This window comes from Cyprinus carpio, chromosome B3 (genome assembly GCF_018340385.1).
Source record: "Cyprinus carpio isolate SPL01 chromosome B3, ASM1834038v1, whole genome shotgun sequence".
Classification (NCBI taxonomy): Eukaryota; Metazoa; Chordata; class Actinopteri; order Cypriniformes; family Cyprinidae; genus Cyprinus; species Cyprinus carpio.
In genome coordinates this window covers 40,160,709-40,180,464 of record NC_056599.1, presented here as the reverse complement: position 1 = coordinate 40,180,464, position 19,756 = coordinate 40,160,709, and the positions used below count along the sequence as shown (strand labels likewise).

The 19,756-nt window shown below is 37.8% G+C and overlaps 1 protein-coding gene and 1 long non-coding RNA gene across 3 annotated transcripts in view; one reads left to right on the top strand and one right to left on the bottom strand.

The window, feature by feature from the left end:
* Positions 1–19,756, top strand: part of LOC122136623 (gastrula zinc finger protein XlCGF8.2DB-like) — a 210,312-nt gene that overhangs the window by 49,826 nt on the left and 140,730 nt on the right. The window lies entirely within an intron of this gene.
* On the bottom strand, positions 16,596–18,396 carry LOC122136627. 2 transcript variants are annotated; one of them, XR_006154274.1, is made up of 4 exons: positions 18,269–18,370; positions 17,513–17,548; positions 17,275–17,434; positions 16,596–16,740 (listed from the first exon to the last, which is right to left on the bottom strand). It is a non-coding gene; the product is annotated as an uncharacterized LOC122136627 (long non-coding RNA). The 2 variants fall into 2 exon arrangements; XR_006154273.1 differs by lacking the exon at positions 17,513–17,548 and having other exon boundaries at positions 18,269–18,396.

Genomic DNA, 19,756 nt, shown 5'->3' with positions numbered 1-19,756 from the left:
TTTAGCCACTGTATTGAATAAATACCTGGGGTTATGTTTGTTTTCTTCTAAAAGAAACGAAAAGTAATCAGATCTATCAGTTTTTAATGCTTTTCAGTAGGATAGGTTACTTTCCCTCCAAGCAATACGAAATACCTTTAGTTTTGTTTTCCTCCAGCTGCGCTCCATTTTCCGGGCTGCTCTCTTTAGGGTGCGAGTGTGCTCATGCCATGGTGTCAGACTGTTTTCCTTAACCTTCCTTAATCATAAAGGAGCAACTGTATTTAAAATGCTAGAAAAGAGAGAGTCCATAGTTTCTGTTACATCATCAAGTTGTTCTGTGGTTTTGGATATGCTAAGGAATTGGGATACATCAGGAAGATTACTTACAAAACAGTCTTTTGTGGTAGAATTGATGGTTCTACCATACTTGTAACAAGAAGTAGAATTTACAGTTTTAACTATATGAAGTTTGCACAAAACTAAATAATGATCTGAGATATCATCGCTTGGCTCCATAATTTCAACACCATCAACATCAATTCCATGTGACAGTATTAAATCTAGAGTATGATTTCGATCATCGTTGGCTCCATAAACGTGTTGTCTAACCCCAATAGAGTCAGAATGTCTATAAATGCTGATCCCAATGCATCTTTTTCATTATCAACATGGATATTAAAATCACCAACTATTAAAACTTTATCTGTAGCCAGCACTAACTCTGATATAAAATCAGCAAATTCTTTGATAAAGTCTGAATGGTGCCCTGGTGGGCTGCATACAGTAGCCAGTACAAATGACACAGATCCCCAGATTTATCATTAACACTTGTTTCTCTGGGTAATGTTATTTGAATCATTATTACTTCAAATGAGTTATACTTAAAGCCTGCCCTCTGAGAAATCCTGAAAACATTGTTATAAATTGAAGCAACACATCCTCCTTTACCTTTTGGACGCAGCTCATGTTTATAACAGTAATCTTGGGGTGTAGACTCATTTAAAATAATGTAATCATCAGGTTTTAGCCAGGTTTCTGTCAAACAGAGTGCATCTAGATTATGATCAGTGATCATATTATTTACAAAAAGTGCTTTCGTAGAAAGGGACCTGATATTCAATAAGCCAAGCTTTATCATTGTTTATCCGTATTGCATCTGTTTTTTATTTGTTGAACCTCAATTAAATTGTTGCTCTTAAATTGGTTTGGATGTTTTTTGTATTTTCTAGCTCGGGGAACAGACACAGTCTCTATAGTGTGATATCTAGGTGAAAGAGTCTCTGTGTGCTGAGAATTAACTGACTTCTGTGACGTGAGGCGGCTAGCAGATGGTCGGTTTAGCCAGTCTGTCTGCTTCCTGACCTGGGCCCCAGTTAGTCAAGTACAAACTCTAAGACTATGTGCCATATTTCTAGAGAGAAGAGCGGCTATATCCAATAGTTTGTGCGTATACGCTTCAGGACATGGAGACGCCAGTGTGATCACTTGCAATTTTTTTCAGTAGATACACCATCATTTTTGCTCATAAAGCTAATCATTCATAACTGCAAATGTTCTACTTTTATTTGTGTGCACTGCCATGTCGTCTTTAACAGGAGTACAAAAATGAACTGACACTCAGTGAAAACATGCCTCACAGACATGATAAATATATCTATAGAAAGCTTTAAATGACTACTTAATGAAATAAAACAAAACAAAAACTCTTTTTATAATCATAATCCATAAAGATGCATTTCTCTCTAAAGAGAACTGTTGTTTCCACCAGTTTTGTTTCATCACTAATTAATGCATGTTTAAAATATAACAGTAAGGAGAAGTTTAAAACAGGTGTGAGGCCCGGCCCGCGTCTGAACTATGACGTGAAAATTGGCCCAAAGCCCGGCTCGAGGGGCGTAAAAAAGGTTGTGGACCGTCAGTCTCGGGCTGAAATGCAGGGCTCTTGTGTCTGTTGTTTAACCACAGGGAGACTTTCGGAGTCGCGAAGACTGTTTCCCCCCTCAAACAGCTCTGTTTTATTTTAGTCGCACCATTAAGAAATTAGAGGGATATTTTGTCACACTCTAGCCTGGCACTTTTGGGATCCTACATTTCTGAACAGCAGTGTCAATGTACTCATTCTGCAGGAGAAACTCTGTCATGCGTCGGGCTGAAAAATATCTTTCCCTCCACGCTGAGGAGTAATATGACCCTGAACTGCTCTGTGTTACTTGAACTCTCCTCCTTTGGAATCCAAACACTCTCTGCATGTCTCTACTGCTGCCCCACTTTTCCCCTCCTCCAAATGACTTTGATGATTTTTCCATACTGAAGGAGGGTTTGGGATAACCTTTTGTAGACTAGTAGGGCACTCCACTTGGACCTGGTGCAGAGTTTGTCCTAGCTTTTGACAACCTCCCCTCTCAAGGTTGGGTCCTTGAGGTTAAAATTTTTTATTCTTTTTGTACTTCCAGCTAGTGCAGCTTCTGATTGTTGCTATGATATTTCTTCAAAAAAGTCTTGGGGAAATGAGGCTATAAAATGGAAGGAGGCGGACCTTCTCTGCCAGCCACAGTCTTCTCTACTGCCACATCACCTCCTGCTCTTCTTATCTTGTAATGTTAGTTTGGAGTGGGGAGCCCTAGCCTGTTTCTGTTAGTTTAGTTATTTCTTTATTGCGTTGCTGGGCTCCCCATTTTAGTTACTTTTGTGAGTATTTTTGTGTTAAAATAAAGGATTAATTTGGAATACTCCAGCCGTGTCCATCTATTATGTTATGGATCCCTTTAAACTCCTAGACCTTTGTAGGGACTGTAACACTTACACAACCTTAGTTTAGTTCATGGAGCTCTTTCCTAAGGAGCTGATTATCTGAATCAAGTGTGTTTAACGAGAGACATATAAAGTGTGCATTGCTTCGGGTCCCCAGGAGGACTACAATTGACCTATTGGTAAGCCCCTCCCCTCGAACGCAGATGAGCCAATGGCAGTCGAGTATCAGTTGCACAAAAATGGAAAACTATGTGCCAGGGGTACTTATAACACTTATTCCAGGAATCATGAGAGGATGGGCAATATACACTGAAGAAAATTATAAATGCAACACTTGTTTTTGCCCCCATTTTTCATGAGCTGAACTCAAAGATCTAAGATTTTTTCTATGTACACAAAAGGCCTATTTCTCTCAAATAATTAATGAGCACTTCTCCTTCGCCGAGATAATCCATCAACCTCACAGGTGTGGCATATAGAGATGCTGATTTGACAGCATGATTAATGCACAGGTGTGCCTTAGGCTGACCACAATAAAATGGCACTCTAAAATGTGCAGTTTTACTGTATTGGGGGGGGGGACCGAAAACCAGTCCGTATCTGGTGTGACCACCATTTGCCTCACACCGAAAACCAGTCCGTATCTGCATAGCGTTGATCAGGTTGTTGATTGTGGCCTGTGGAATGTTGGTCCACTCCTCTTCAATGGCTGTGTGAAGCTGCTGGATATTGGCAGGAACTGGAACACGCTATCGTATACTTCGATCCAGAGCATCCCAAACATGCTCAATGGGTGACATGTCCGGTGAGTATGCTGGCCATGCAAGAACTGGGATGTTTTAGCTTCCAGGAATTGTGTACAGATCCTTGCAACATGGGACCGTGCATTATCATGCTGCAACATGAGGTGATGATCGTGGATGAATGGCACAAAAATGGGCTTTAGGATCTCATCACGGTATCTCGGTGGAGGCAGACTGCAACAACTGTCCTCCATCTTCTGACTCCCATATGTCTGAGGTTGTCTTACACCTGATCTTGCCACCTCAGTCTGGGGCGTCCTCTTAAACGTCTACCTCCTGGCTTTCCTTGGTATACCTTATTTGCTGCTCTTTCATCCAGCATCCTTTCTACGTGGCCAAGCCACCTCAATCTTCCTTTGCGGATCTCGCTGACTAGATGTGGCCTCCCATACAATTTGTTAACTTCAGCATTGCAGCGAAATTTCCATCTACCCTCCATACATAGAGGTCCGAAAATACGACGTAGCACTTTTCTCTCCCAGCAGCGTAACAGCTCTTCATATCGATAGTGTCCATGTCCCTGATCCAAACAGGACAACTGGACGTATCATGGTAAGGTATACCCTCGCTTTAGTTTCCCGGTTTATTGTTCTACTTTTCATAAATCTAAGAAGGGCAAAATAGTTCCTGTTTCCAGCTGCTAACCTTGTTGCCACCTCCTCTGTCACATTACTGCTGTTGGATATCTGTGCACAAAGATATCTAAATTGGTTAGTAATTTTAAACCTATCCTTGTCAAGTTCTACCTCTGCCTGCAGTGCACCATTTTCTCTGTGGGTCATTAACGTGTACTTCATCTTTTCCTGATTTATCTATCAATTTTTTCCTCTGCCTAGTGCTTCATAACTAGTCCTTCCAGGATTTTGCAGAACTTTATTTTTATTTTTGCGGCCTAAAAAGAATGATTTTGCTGTGGCTTTTCTCAAAATTTGTGGTGATTATTTGCGGCATTTCTTATTGTTTTGCAGTGAAAATATAAATGATGAATAATGAGATGAAACCTATGAACAAATATCGTCACATTAAAAAAAACTTTCAAATTCGGGGTAACACTTTAGAATACTGTTTCTTACCTACTGCATAACTAATAAGGAATTATTGAAGAACTAACAGGTAATTATTCATTAACACTTAACTCACTACTGTTCACCAATAAGGAAGATGTGTTAACTAATCAGTATGTAATACAATTTTATTATTGTTAAGTAACAGTTAGCTAATCAATAACTAACATATTCTGTCATACCTCCTGAAGAACTACTATTAATTATCTATTAGTTCAATTTTAAGAAATATAACTACTAATAAGCATTTTATACACAAATAATAAAGAATTATCAAATAATTCTGCAAGAGTTATTTCAAACCTGAACAAGTAGGCCTATTCTAGAGTGAAAATATTGGCAACCCGTTAGTAATTAATAAAGAATTATTAGATAATTCAGCAAGAATGACTTAGAACCTAAAACAGTATTCTAAAGTGAAAACATAAGGAACCCATTAGTAATTAATTAAGAATTATTAAATAATTCTGCAGGACGTATTTTGAACCTGAAACAGTAGGCCTATTCTAAAGTGAAATTATAGAGTAGGCCTATTCTATTGTTAAATTATTGATGTTTTATTTTTTTATAGTGTATTATAGCCTTGAACAGTATTCTAAAGTGAAAACATAGGGAACCCATTAGTTATTAATAAAGAATTATCAAATTAGTCTGCAGGACTTATTTTTAACCTGAACCAGTAGGCCTATTCTAAAGTGAAAATATTGGGAACTCGTTAGTAATTAATAAATAATTATCAAATAATTATGCAGGACCTATTTCACACCTGAAACAGTAGGCTATTCTAAAGTGAAATTATAGTGAACCCTTCAGTAATTAATAAAGAATCAGAATCAGATAATTCCACAGGAATTACTTGGAACCTGAAACAGTATTCTAAAGTGAACCTATTAGTAAAAAATAATTACTACATTTTGACTCAAACATACACTCTAAAATAATCCTATTAAAGTAATCGTAAACTTTGTAAAATACACGACACAATCTTTATTTCAGATAAGAACATTTCTTTATACAGGATATTTAATTCCATTTTAACATGCATACTGCCCACACTTAAACTAATTTAACAAACATTTATAATCAAAAGTTCAACATTTAGAATGAAACAAAATGCATATTTCTTAAACTAATTTAACAAACATTTGTAATGTAAAGTTGTTGTTTTTGTAGTAGTACTTTGTACTTGTCCTTTTACTCAAGTAATTTTGAAAATGAATAGGCCTACTTATAATTTTACTGGAGTAATATTTTATTGGGGTATCTGTACTTTAACTCAAGTACTTGATTTGTGGGACACAACCTGATTATTATATGGACTATTCAATTATGTTCAATACTAGTTCATTCATAGTTATATTTCTTGAAACTTAACTAGTAGATAATTAATAGTAGTTCTTCAGGAGGTATGACAGAATATATTAGTTATTGATTAGCTAACTGTTACTTAACACAATCATAAAATTATAACAAATGTAGCTATTGCTCATTGTGAAGGTTAGAGAAGTTATTAATCTTTGTTAAAAAAGTTCATGTTAGCTCTTTAAATAACACAGTTGCAACTTTTGATTTTAACAATGTGTAATTAAATATTAGAATACCTAAGATTAATGAATGTGCAGAAGAATTTTTCATTGGCAGTTTATGTTACCTAATGAAGCCCTAATGTAAAGTTCAAAATGCATATTTCAGTGTGAATGAACAATAAAGAATCAAAACATTTTCAAGCAATATCTAGGGAATGTAAGAAAAAAAAGTTTGAAAATAAATATGAATAAATATTTAAGTCTAAATATTTAAGTATTTGGTGCTGTGATGAACACCATATTTAAAATTATTTAATTATGTTTTTGAAAGTAGTGCAGCTGCTTTATTTATGAAGTTTCCAGGGTAACGGCTGCATTTTCTGCTGTTTAGCGCCATCTGGTGTCAGAGAGTGAATGTGCTTTCAATCAGCGCGTCTCTCACGTGTTCCCCATGTGCTTCTCATGTGTGCTTGTTTACATCAGAGCGCACAAGCTCTTTCAAGCAGCATACAGCGGTGTTGTGGATTTTGACCAGTCGATGGGAAAAGTATTCTTAAAATGCATTCCAAATTCGGAATAATTTGTTATATATAATTATTCAGGGTATTTAGGAGTGCCCACTGTTACAACCCTGGCTCTAGGGAAGCAACATCAAGGACACAAAACAAGTTTATCGAAAAAAATAAGGTTTATTAAATAACAAAACGAAGAAGAAAAAAAGGGACTGTGACAAAACAAGCCCAGCTACTGCCAAGCTGGCTGTAGGACCAGAGAGAGAGAGAGAGAGAGAATGCGTCCTGGTGTTTAAAAATGGCTCCTTTCAGGTAATGTGAATTAACCCATTGAGTGCAGGTGAGCTACTGAGTAACTGCAACAAAACACAAGTTAGAACACTCCCACATAACACTCTCCCCCCTTAAAATGTTGCTATAGTACACTAACATGTACAATAACAAACTGACACTTATGACCTTTATAAGGCATCTGCCAATACATTATCATTTCCACGAATGTGATAGAGTTTAAGATCATAACCCTGCAAAAATAAACTCCATCACATTAACTGCTGATTGGAATCTCATGCTGTTGAGGAAAACTATAGGATTATGATCAGTGTACACAATTAGTGAAACAAGATTGAAACATACATATCAAAATGATTCAAAGCAAGAATAAGGGCCAAAGCCTCCTTTTAATTATAGAATAGTGCTTCTGATGGACATCAAATTTCTTTGAAAAATAGCACACAGGATGCTTGAGTCCCATTGAATCATCTTGGAGCAGAACAGCACCCACACCAAAGTCACTAGCATCCACAGCTAGGTTAAAGGCTCAGCTAAAATCAGGAGCAACAAGAATAGGAGAACTACTCAACAAGTCCTTCAGATTGTCAAAGGCATCCTGACATAACTCAGTCCAGACAAAAGGTACCTTAGGACTAAGCAAATTTGTCAAAGGTGCAGTGTCAAACACAGAAGACAACGGAGACAGATGTTAAATCATTCCTATCCTTCCAATAAACTGTTCTGACTTTGATTTAACATCTATTGATGAATGGCAGTCCAGGGAGAAGCCACAGGCACACAGGTAGTTGGTTTTCCGAAGTATCCACTTGACGACGACGACAGAATCCTCCAAGAGGTAAGAGAGAGTCAGGTTTAGTCCACACAGTTACTCCAGGTAACATAGACGAGACCGGACAGTGTCTTTGTGTTTGTGGCTGGCTTTTGTAGTGAGTGTGTGATGAGGACTGACAGGTGCTGCAACTTAAAAGTCAGGTGATTGTGATCTGGGATAATTGGTTGTGAGTGCAGGAGGACCTGGCAAATCCATGACATGCGGCAACCATTGCAAAATTTATGCAGAAACTCCTGTAATATCCTGCCATAACAAAAAAACGCTTTAATTCCCTCTATGGAGACGGCACCGGAAAGTTCACAATGGCCTCTACTTTTGCTCCTATTGGAGACACATGTCCATGGCCAACAACTTTGCCCAAATAAGTTACGGTGGCTATTCCAAACTCACACTTGGAGAGGTTCAAAGTTTGCAGCCTTTAACCGCTTGAACACATCCTCAAGCTGGGTTAAGTGTTGAGACCAGAAAGAACTATAAACAACCACATCGTCAAGGTAAGCCTCACATCCTGCAACTCCTTCCAGCACCTTATTTACTAAACGCTGGAAAGTAGCAGGTGCGTTTCTCATTCCAAAAGCCATAACCTTATAATGGCAAAAGTGGTCTGGCGTCACAAAAGCAGATATCTCACTGACTCGCTGGCTAAGTGGAACCTGCCAGTAGCCTTTCAAAAGATCCAACTTTGTAACAAAAGATGCAGAACCAACTTGATCAATGCAGTCATCTAGCCGTGTGAAAATCTGTACAAAAACGAAGAGAATCCCATCAGGTTTCTCAGCCAGTAAACATGGTGAACTCCAATCACTAGAGGATGGTTCAGCTATTCCATGTTCCAACATATACTGTACTTCTTTGTGCAAAAGCTGACATTTCACGGGATTTACCCTATATGGATGTTGTTTAATAGGGGTAGCTTGACCCACATCAGTGTCATGCTCTAGAACATTAGTACAAGTTGGAACATCAGAAAACAGAGCCAAATGTTGACAAATCAACTGGATAATATCAGTACGCTCAGAAGGATTTAAATTAGACAAATGAGAATCCAAATCAGCCAAAATTTTAGAATATGACAGTCTACCCTGAGCAACCCCAGAGTCAGCAACACTTCCTTCTGTCTCAGTAGATGAAACATTTTGTACGAAACATTCAGTTACCTCTGCACATACAGTTTGATTACGGTCAATATAAGGCTTAAGTAAGTTAATATGGCACATACGGGTTTTCCTTTTACGATCTGGAGTCTTAACTAGGTAATTACACTCACCAACCTTCTGTTCAATGATGTATGGCCCACTATATTGAGCCTGAAACACAGACCCAGGTATTGGTAAAAGTACAAGCACTTGGTCTCCTGAAGAAAATACCCGATGCTTAGCCTTTCGATCATACCATGTCTTCATCTTCTCCTGAGCTGCTTTTAAACTCTCTTTGGCCAATTCACAGGCCCTACCGAGTTTAAAACGAAAATTAGACACATAATCCAGGAGGTTAATAGGAGTCGAATGTTCAGAAGCTAACCAGTTCTCCTTCACTAATTTCAAGGGCCCCCTCACAGTATGGCCAAACACAAGCTCAGCTAGACTGAAACCAAGAGATTCCTGAACCACCTCTCTAACTGCAAAGAGGAGTAGTGGAACGCCATCATCCCAGTCTCTCTCAAACTCTTTGCAGTAGGTTTTCAGCATAGTTTTGGGAGTTTGGTGGAATCTCTCTAGTGCACCCTGTGGACTCTGGATGATGTGCAGATGAGGTGTTATGCTGAATAGACAACTGTTTCAACACCTGGGAGAAAAGACGAGACATGAAATTAGACCCTTGATCCGACTGAACTACTCTTGGTAACCCAAACACTGTGAAAATCTTAACAAGGGTTCTAGAAACAGCAGGGGCCGTAACCTTACGCAAAGGGACAGCTACAGGGAACCTTGTTGCTGCACACATAATTGTGAGAAGATACTGATTACCCAATTTGGTACGCGGGAGAGGTCCAACACAATCAATCAAAACGTTCAAATGGCTCTCCAATGGCAGGAATGGGATGTAATGGAGCTGCTGGAATAGACTGGTTAGGTTTACATATAATCTGACAAACATGACATGATCTACAATACTGAGCCACACCTGACCTTACTCTAGGCCAGAAAAAATGCCGTAACACACAATCCAAAGTTTTTTTAATACCCAAGTGGCCAGATAGACAATGATCATGAGCAAGATACAAAATATCAGATCAATAAACTTTTGGAACCACCACTTGAAACACACTACTCCAATCATCCTGACTTGACATTTTTGGATCTGTCCACTTTCTCATCAAAACCCCATCACTAACAAAATAGCCAGAAGATACATTTAATAATGTTTCGTCTGGTACCACATCTTCAAACATAGGGGACAAGGTGGGATCTTGCATTTGCTCAACTATTAGCTGCTCACGAGATGGAAACATTTTTCCAAAACATGTGAAGTTTCACAAAAGTAAAATCTCTGATTGATTTGAAGGCTTGCCTTCAACATTCCGCTTAGCCGACATGGCACGAGTTGTAAAACAAACAGGGAATGTCTCTGGATATGCCAATTCAAGCTCACCTGGACTGTTTAGCTTGCAGGGAGTGGAAGTTACTTCAAGAACAGCTTGTACTCTACCACCAGCTAAATCGTTACCCCAAAATAAAGGACACCCCATCTATCGGTATATGGGAACAAAGTGCAACTACAACATCCCCAGAGACTAGATCAGATTGTAAATGAATATTATGCAAAGGCATAGACAAAAATCCTCCACCAAAGCCTTTAACAATTACTTCTGAACCTTGGGCTGACATTTCATTAAAAGACAAGACATCCTGGAGAATCACAGATTGGAAAGCTCCAGTATCTCTCCAGATCTTGATATCTTGTCTAGATTCAGGCTCAGAAGACAGACATACAAAACCATCCATTAAGAATGATGATGAGCCAGCTAACTCACCATTCTTGCATTCCACTTTCTCAGATGGAACATCTGCAAGTGAGGATGACAGAGGTAGACGTGAGACTGGAGAACTTACAAATGCTACAGTTTTCGTAAATTTCTGCTTCCTACTTAGAACAAGACAGTCTGCAATAAGATGACCCGGTTTTTTACAATAAAAACAGACCCTTTCTGAAATTGAACTGTCACTAGCCAACTTCTTACCAGGGGATGAAGCAGGAAACTTTCCAAATCGGAACCTATTGTTCTGGTCCTTACCCTGAGACCCTGCCTGTTTGTCACCTAAATTTACCTTATAAGTTAAAACAAACTCATCTGCCAAGATTGCAGCTTGCTCTAAAGTTACTGCCTTTTGCTCATTCAAATAAACAGACACAACCTCAGGCAGACAGTTTTTAAACTCTTTAAGCAAAATAACGTGTCAAAGTTGCTCCTTACTTTCCACCCTCTGAGATGTACACCACAGATAAAACAGACTCTCTTTCTGCTTTGCGAACTCAACATAAGTGTGATGAGCAAGTTTAACACAACTTCTAAAGCGCTGGCGGTAAGCTTCAGGAAGTAGCTCATATGCCTTGAGTATAGCTGCTTTAACCTCATCATAATCATTCTGCTCTAAGTCTTGAGAAGAGCACTAAACTTCCTGAGCCTTACCTACCAAAACACTTTGTAAAAGTAAAGTCCACACATTTCTGGGCCACTTAGATGTGGTCGCCACACGTTCAAAGGGAGAAAAATATATCTCAACATCCTTCTCAGAAAAGGGAGGCACTAACCTAATATGGCTACCAACATCAAACAAAGGAACATCACTTCTAGGAGTTGATCTTTCAGAAGCGGTCTTCAACTCAAACTCCTTAAGAAACCGTTCATGTTCAAGATACATTTGTTTCTCTTTAAATTGCCTTTTCCTCTCCCTAGCCTCCAGCTGTTTCTCCTGTAAAGCTAACTCCTTAAGTCTCAACTGAATTGTAGCTTCAGACAAGGGAGGAACCATGGGTTGTAAGGAAACTGGCCAAACTTTCAAAATACCATTATCAACCAGCACATTTCTGATGATGTCCTTTACACTATCCTTCAAATGCTTCTCACTAATGGTAATGGTAATATTATAATGAGAGGCTAATTGCAAGAGTTGATCTTTTGTAAAAAACTCAAGCAACTCATCTGAAGGTTCCTTTAGGAAATCCTCTAAAGAAGCCATTACTGAACTCAACTCCAACTAAACTAAAGTGCTAACAACAAAGCACAAAACACGAATGGAGTCTTTCACTATTTGTACAAACGTACAACTAACACCACAGGTCCACACTAGTACAAACTAAAAAAACACGAAGCAGCAAATTTACTCACACAGAAGTAGAACTAAATAACCCAGTAAACTGCGAAAGATCACTCACCTCAAACAAGTAACAGCTCACTAGTCAGCAATCACAAATATTATACTGGGCATTAGTCTACACAAAAGTCCATCACACAAAAGCTGCTAGCACACTAAAGTTAGGATCATGGACCACACAAACACAAAAGTGACAGAAATTTTAACTCACCTAACTTAAAAACTGTCCTCTCACTCCCTCCAAAAAGTGAGCATGGTTGCTGAGCAAAACATAATGCGTGAGAAACACCCGGGTACCTGCTTAACATTTCCTAACCCCTATCTATAGAGTGAGAATCATGCCAAAACCTCACACACACACAAAACGTGTTTTACTCACACCTAACGATTCACAAACAAACTCAGTGTGGTTTGCAAATACAAAACATCACTCACAAACTAATGCATTTTGTTCTGCAAATAAAGAACGTACCTATCAAATAAATACAGTATGTTTTACATAAACAAAGAAACGTATTACTTCTATGACAAAAATATCCTCCAAGTACAAACTAAAATCTTTCAAGTACAAAAAAAAATCCTTCAAGTAAAAAAAAAAAAAACCTTCAAGTAAAAAAAACAAAACAAAAACAAAATTCTAGTAGTACGAAAAATTGTCACGTGACTTTAGGCACTAATTTTCCACCTTGCAGATCCACACACATGCTAGTAAACGATCATGTAATTCGCACTCCACAGCAGCAGGTGGTGCTGTTACCGACTTGCTTGGCACCGCCACGGACATGGAAAGAGAAGAGAAGAAGAAACGCTAGCGTGGGGTACGTTTTGAACACGATGAGCGGCCAACAGGTGAGTTTGCAGTCGTTGCTGGTGAAAAATCAGCCTGAAGGGGTTGTTATTCGCTATAACAACCGCCTCGCTATAAATTATCTAGCTTATTACATGGCTACCTACAAAATAAATAAATAATTTGACACAAAATATTGATTTAAAAATGAGTTTATTGATTTAAAAACGATTGTATTGCTTCCGCTAAAGAAAATAGTCCGTTCCGCGTCCATAGCAACGGTCTGTTTTTCATGGCAACAGTGTGTTTGGACCTCCAAATCAACCCTGGTCTTCTCCTGCCAGTGTCTCATAGAATATAGAGGCTTCATTCCATGTCAAATCAGTCAGAATCCAGGAAAGTGGTTGCAGCAACATCTCAGATGAATTTTTATGCGTTTATGCACTTCCTGGGCGCAAAATTGATGCTCTGGAAGCATCCTATCATGGGACTCCTCGCTCTGCAATGGAAAGTTCATAACAACATAGTGAACTGCATCCATCCAACAGCTTACTGAGACTTTATAAAATCAGATCAGAGTTTCCGTGAACTTAATATCTTTAAATGTGTGTTTGTTCCTTCACATGAAGCTATCGAGTGTATTAAGAAGACTTTGAATATAGTGCATAAAAACGTTTATGGTGCTTTTATAATACTTATGTCCTATAATACTTTGTTTTAATAGCTTGTCAGTAACAAGCCCGGATCGGCCCGATACCGATACAGAATATCGGATCGGTTATCTAATCCTATGCAAACAAGACAATAAATGTACTTATTATTTTATACATTTATTACATTAAAATTGTATGCCAGATCTGGGTTGTATCTCACAACCCTTATAGAGTCTTTTTTATATTCAAACTATTCACAAAAAAAATCAGAGTGCCATACTGTTTATCAAAAGAACCTGGCCAGTGTAGGGTTTCCAGATACAAATATGTTCAGCCATCTTTCTGTTTATAACCTGAAAAAAGATGCTTTCCAGAAATCAAAAACAATGGGTGATAGCGTATCTGGAAAAAATACACTGGCCAGGTTCTTCATTTTTATACTGCATAAATGCAACTGTATGGCTCTTAAGCTTGTTTAGAACATTTTCTATAAAACTGAATTGTATCTGTAATGATGAAATCTAGTGTTTGCATCAGCTACATAGCCAATACTTGTCAGATAAAATCTTGTTAGGCGTTGTTCTTCAAAAAAATATATATATTTGACAACCATGAGCAAAGTGTATAAAAAACGCATTCTCTTTCATTTTGAGCATTTATATATTTCTATTTTGTAGCATCCAGTGATGAACTGAAGGCACTCATGAAGTTCTGGGTTGGATGGGAGGCTCCTACAACTACCCTCACGTTGGAGGTGACTATCTGTAAGTCTGCCAAAGTCTTCCATGTGCTTTGAGACTCTCCATCTTCCTGTCCGCTACCAAGACTTCACTGTATTTAAGGAAGAACTGACTGCCTTCGAACATGTGACACTGGATTTGGATTGGTGTAATGGCAGTGCTAGAATGAAGGTTCTTTCAAAGGCAGTTCTCATTCATGTTTTTGTTCAGAGTTTGTTCAGTCGTGGATATAAACTTAAGACCACGCCTCCTTTACCTCCACAAACAGGGAGCGAATTTCTTCGAAGAATTCAATAAATGTCTCCTTTATCTCTGTCCTTCTTTTCCCATCTCTCTAAAATCTGATGCAGCCAGTTTGGTTCTCTTTAGTCTTTTTTTTGTCGTCTTTCTGACACCTTCAAAACCTTTTATTTCAACATTTCCCCTGATGTGACCACGTTGCATTGTCTCCTGGGTTGTTTGTTGTTGTCAGTTAAACAGAAAAGTTATTGGATTTTTTTGGTTGTTCCAACCCCCCAGATGTTTTAAGATTGTATTCACACTACAATAAAAATAATACAATCTACATGTCTTTGGTTTGAACATTCATTATGACATTAAGAGAGCTGAATGTCTTAAAGTCCGCTGCTAGCACTGCTTGAGGAAAGCTATGCTTCCTGCTGCCGCTGGCAGTCCTAACAGGGGGCATGTCTGCTAGTCTGATTTGATTAAACAGAGAAAAATCAAACATGAGACAACCTCACTGATTCAGAAATATTTATTTGGTTTTAGTGTGAAAAGAAATGATAGGCCTATACTGTAACATCTCTTACAAACCAGTTATTAGCAGGGTCACTATTCTGTAAATAAGTGTTCTTTTTGTTACCCAAATGTATGTAGAGAATGTGAGTGTGTATTTGTGCTACAATTGCATCGATTCAGGTCCTTTGCGGAGTACATTTTACTGTAAGCCTTGTAAGTGCTGGACATACTGCACAGTAAGTAGGTAGATGTCTGAGCCATGGGATTGGGAGTGTCCCAGGGGATTTATGGCTGCCCTTAGTGCTGCCATTTGTTCATCACTCGGTACATCGCCCATCTCAGGAACAGTGAGACCATGGTGTGGCTCATCAGGCAGGCCACTGTCCTCCCAGTCCAAATGTGGTAGGTACAATCCCTGAAAAGACATGTAAAGTGTTTATGTAGAGCAGTGGTTCTCAAACATTTTTACATCAAGGACCCGGACCACATTTGATAATGTTTTGAAACAAACTCCATAAATACACAATATTTATTCTGAGTCTGAATAACATTACTTTCTTTGTCAACCCACATAGCAATTTTTTTCTGGCCCAGCTGCGGGCCACACAAACACTTTTCCCTCGGCCCAAGTACCGCAAAGAATGACGGCCCTGAGGTGGCCCAGAACTGGATTAAAGACAAGGGTCACACATGGGCCATAACTGGCCCGAATCTCAGCCAGTAAGTCACCCTTAACTGGCCCTGAACTGGGCCAAAACAGGTTTTATTATTGGTACCAATTCTCAGCCATAAGTTAACCATATCAACACCACCCTTTAACCAGAAACCCCAAAGCTGAGCCATAACCCAGCCTAATCTTACCCAAACCATGTGAACAAATAAGGCACAAGAAAATTCAATTCTCAAAAATAGTTCAGGCACAAGCCAATAACCCTCGGTCCAAGTACCGCAAAGAATGACGGCCCTGAGGTGGCCCAGAACTGGATTAAAGACAAGGGTCACACATGGGCCATAACTGGCCCGAATCTCAGCCAGTTAATCACCCTTAACTGGCCCTGAACTGGGCCAAAAACATGGTTTTATTATTGGTACCAATACTCAGCCATAAGTTAACCATATCAACACCACCCTTTAACCAGAAACCCCAAAGCTGAGCCATAACCCAGACTAATCTTAACCAAACCATGTGAACAAATAAGTCACAGAAAAATTCTATATTTTATTCAATTGAAATTTTATTTAACAATAATACCAGCCAAAAAATATATATATATTACACCTAGAATTGTGTAAACAGTGTGAATGCTTATTTTATTTGTACATTCGAAGTGTAACATCTTATTACAACCCGTAAAAGAGCATATAATTTCAAAATGTTCAAGCTTACATACTTAAGTAATGCACAAGCCAAAAAAAAGAAAAGAAAGGACAGCTAGAGTTGTGCAACTGTGTGAACGCTATATGAACTACCTAACTAAATGAATCTAAAAGAAATCTAGTACTGAAATTTGAACATTATAATCTAATTTACTCTAAACAAACATATAGCAAATTAAAACAATTTACACATCGGAATGTGCGTGTGTGGGAGAAAAGTGATCCTATTTGGGCCTCTTTTTTCCTTAAGCGCTCTCTCCTTCCTCCATCTTGATCAGGAGCAAGCTGAAGCCATCTTTGAATGGTTGATTCAATCTCCTGATCGGTGGCATGTTGTGTGAGGCGATTTTTTCTCACAGCAGCTAAAAGACAAAATACTAAATTAATAATACAAAATTAACATACATATAGAAACATTCATCCACCTACTGTACATAAATGTAGGTAAACAAATTAAAATAAGGTTGGCTTTGGTTACATTTTTATACAGGAAATGATTGCTTATGTGGCACTATTGATTGACTAACTGGCTTGTCAGACTTTGACAACAGTATTTTAACAAACAAGACCATTTTAGGAAACAAAAACCTTAAAAATGTTTATATATGGAAACTGTGGTGTAAACAGTAACCAATGAACCGTTGAAGTACTGATAATGTAACGCATTCAAAGCATAACATCTTATTTTCACCCCCCAAAAAAAATGCATTTAATAATCTTAAACAGTTTGCTTACTTATTGCATTGGTCAATTTAAACTTTATATTATGATACAGTTTTAAAATAACAGTTGGTAGAAATTGAAGTACTGGGCATACAAAAAAATGTTTTAGACTGTACAATTTTAAATTAATTAGATTTTTTTTAAAAAAGTGGTCATGCTCACAACAGACTTACCAAGAACAATGTTTCGTAACTGCAAGCTTTTAAAGCTGATCTTCCCATTAACACCACGCATATTTATATTCTTGGCCAGGGAGTTTGTGATTGTTGCTGTCATTATTCTCCAAACTCCATCTCTGGTGTCTGTCCCACCTTTCATTGCCAACATGCTTATCTGTGAATTAACATTTATTTTATTAATTGTTAAGGGATAGTTCAACCAAAAATGTAAATTCTGCCATAATTTCCTCACCTCCACTTGTTCCATACCTGTATGAGTTTCTTTCTTCTGTTGAACACAGCAGAATTTGTTTTAAATGTTAACCAGACAGTAGATGGTAACCACTGGCTTCCATAATTTTTTTTTTTTTACCAATGTTACCTTTGACTGTCTGGTTACCAAAATTCCTCAAAATGTCTTCTTTGTGTTCATCAAAAGAAACCACTCATCCAAGCGTAAGTTTTAAATTTTCACAACATACAAAAAAACAAAAAAACAAAAAAAAAAATAATATATATATATATATATATATATATATATTATATATATATATATTATATATATATATATATATTAGGGCTTGTCAATGATTAATCACGATTAATCACATCCCAAAATAAAAGTTTTGTTTACATAATATATGTATGTGTACAGGGTATATTTATTATGTATATATAAATACACACACATAAATTATATATTTAGAAAATATTTACATGTATATAAATTTATATATGTATATTCTTATATTTTATATATTATTATATTATATTATATTCTTATATATATATTTTATTATATATTAATTTTTTTTATTTATGTAATTTTTACGTTTACATATTTACATTGTGTATGTGTGTGTGTATGTATATATATGTAATCGTGATTAATCATTGGACAGCCCTAATATATATATATATATATATATATATATATATATATATAAATATATATATATGCCTTTAGTAAGCCTAAACAAAACATATGTCTTGAATATAACTGACTTACCAATTGCTTTTGAAAGTCAGGAAATTTTATCAATCGCTCTCCAAGTTTTGCAGAGACTGAAGATCAGCTACTGGCAGTAGGTTTGCTTCAAGGCCTATGTCTTCTTCACTGACAGATTTAGACCCTGAACTGTCCTATAGATTATCTTCATTTGGTCCATCATGATCTCTTGATTTGTGAGAATGTTACGCAGGAGGGCTGAAACAAAAGCAAGAAACCGAAATAAACCCCCTAAGTCCATATGGTACACAATATGTAAAAGTAGTACACGATAGTATCACATTTCCCAATAAACAAATACTTACAAGTATCAAGAAACAGCTTGATGTCTTAATAGTCCTTGTGGCTGGTGATAAACAATCCCTCTCTGACGCCGATCAGGGGAAATGCAGCTTCTTTGCAGTGGGTCAGGGGGAGAGTGACTTCTCTGAAAAGGGTCAGGGAGAGTATAATCTATCTCAAACAAGTCAGGAGAAAATACAGCTTCTCTGAAGCAGGTCAGGGGACGTGTTGCTTCTTTGGAACGGGTCAGCATTTGCATGGTTTCTTTGAAGCGGGTCAGGGGAAGTGTGGACTTTCTGAAACGGCTCAGCAGTTGTGTGGCCACTTCGAAGTGGATCAGAGGAAGTCTGGACCTTCTGAAATGGCTCAGTAGTTGCACTATTTCTCGGTTGTGAATCAGGGGAAGCATGGCTTCTCTGAAGCAGGTCAGGTGGAGTGCAATCATTGTCAGACAAGTTTGGAGAAGTACAGCTTGTGTGGAATATCTCTGAAGCTGGTTAGAAGTGGCGGCTTCTCTGAAGCCGGGTCAGGGTTAATGCGGCTCCTCTCAAGTGGATCAGCAGTTGCATGGTTTCTTCGAGACTGGTCAGAATGTGTGTGGGTCCTCTTAGGTACATTAGAAGTATGACGACTTTGGGAATTAGGAGGGATATTTGGTAAACTATGTGGGGGTTTGAAGAAAGTTAGAACAGAGCATTTTAGGCATTTTCACAAGTTAAATTAATCAATTACCTTCCTCAAAATAACAACTTATACTGCTTACAATTTTGTTGGCTTAGATTTGGCCAACACAGACTTCTGAGTAGGATCCAGTCTTCTGCATCCTTTGGGAGTCAGAAGAAAATGAGGTGAAAAGATCTTCGAGACTCTAGGCAGTTCTTCTTTTCTGTTCAGAGAAAGAGAAAGAAGCTATATGTCATGTAAGAAATAAGTAGACAAAAAAAAAAAAGAAAATAATGGAAACTTACCTTTCTTTGCATTATCTTTTGACTGATCAACACTGATTTCTTCATCCTCATCTTCTCCAGGACAAAAAGTAGGTTCTTTGCCTAAAGAATCACTTTGTTACTACCCATATCTGCCCCACATTTTACAATACACTGACTAAATATAATCATAGATTACAAATAAAGACACTTACATTCTTCTTCGTTTGGGTTTAATTGGGGAAATCCTCCCTATCTGTTGCAAGGTCTGTGTGTTCGA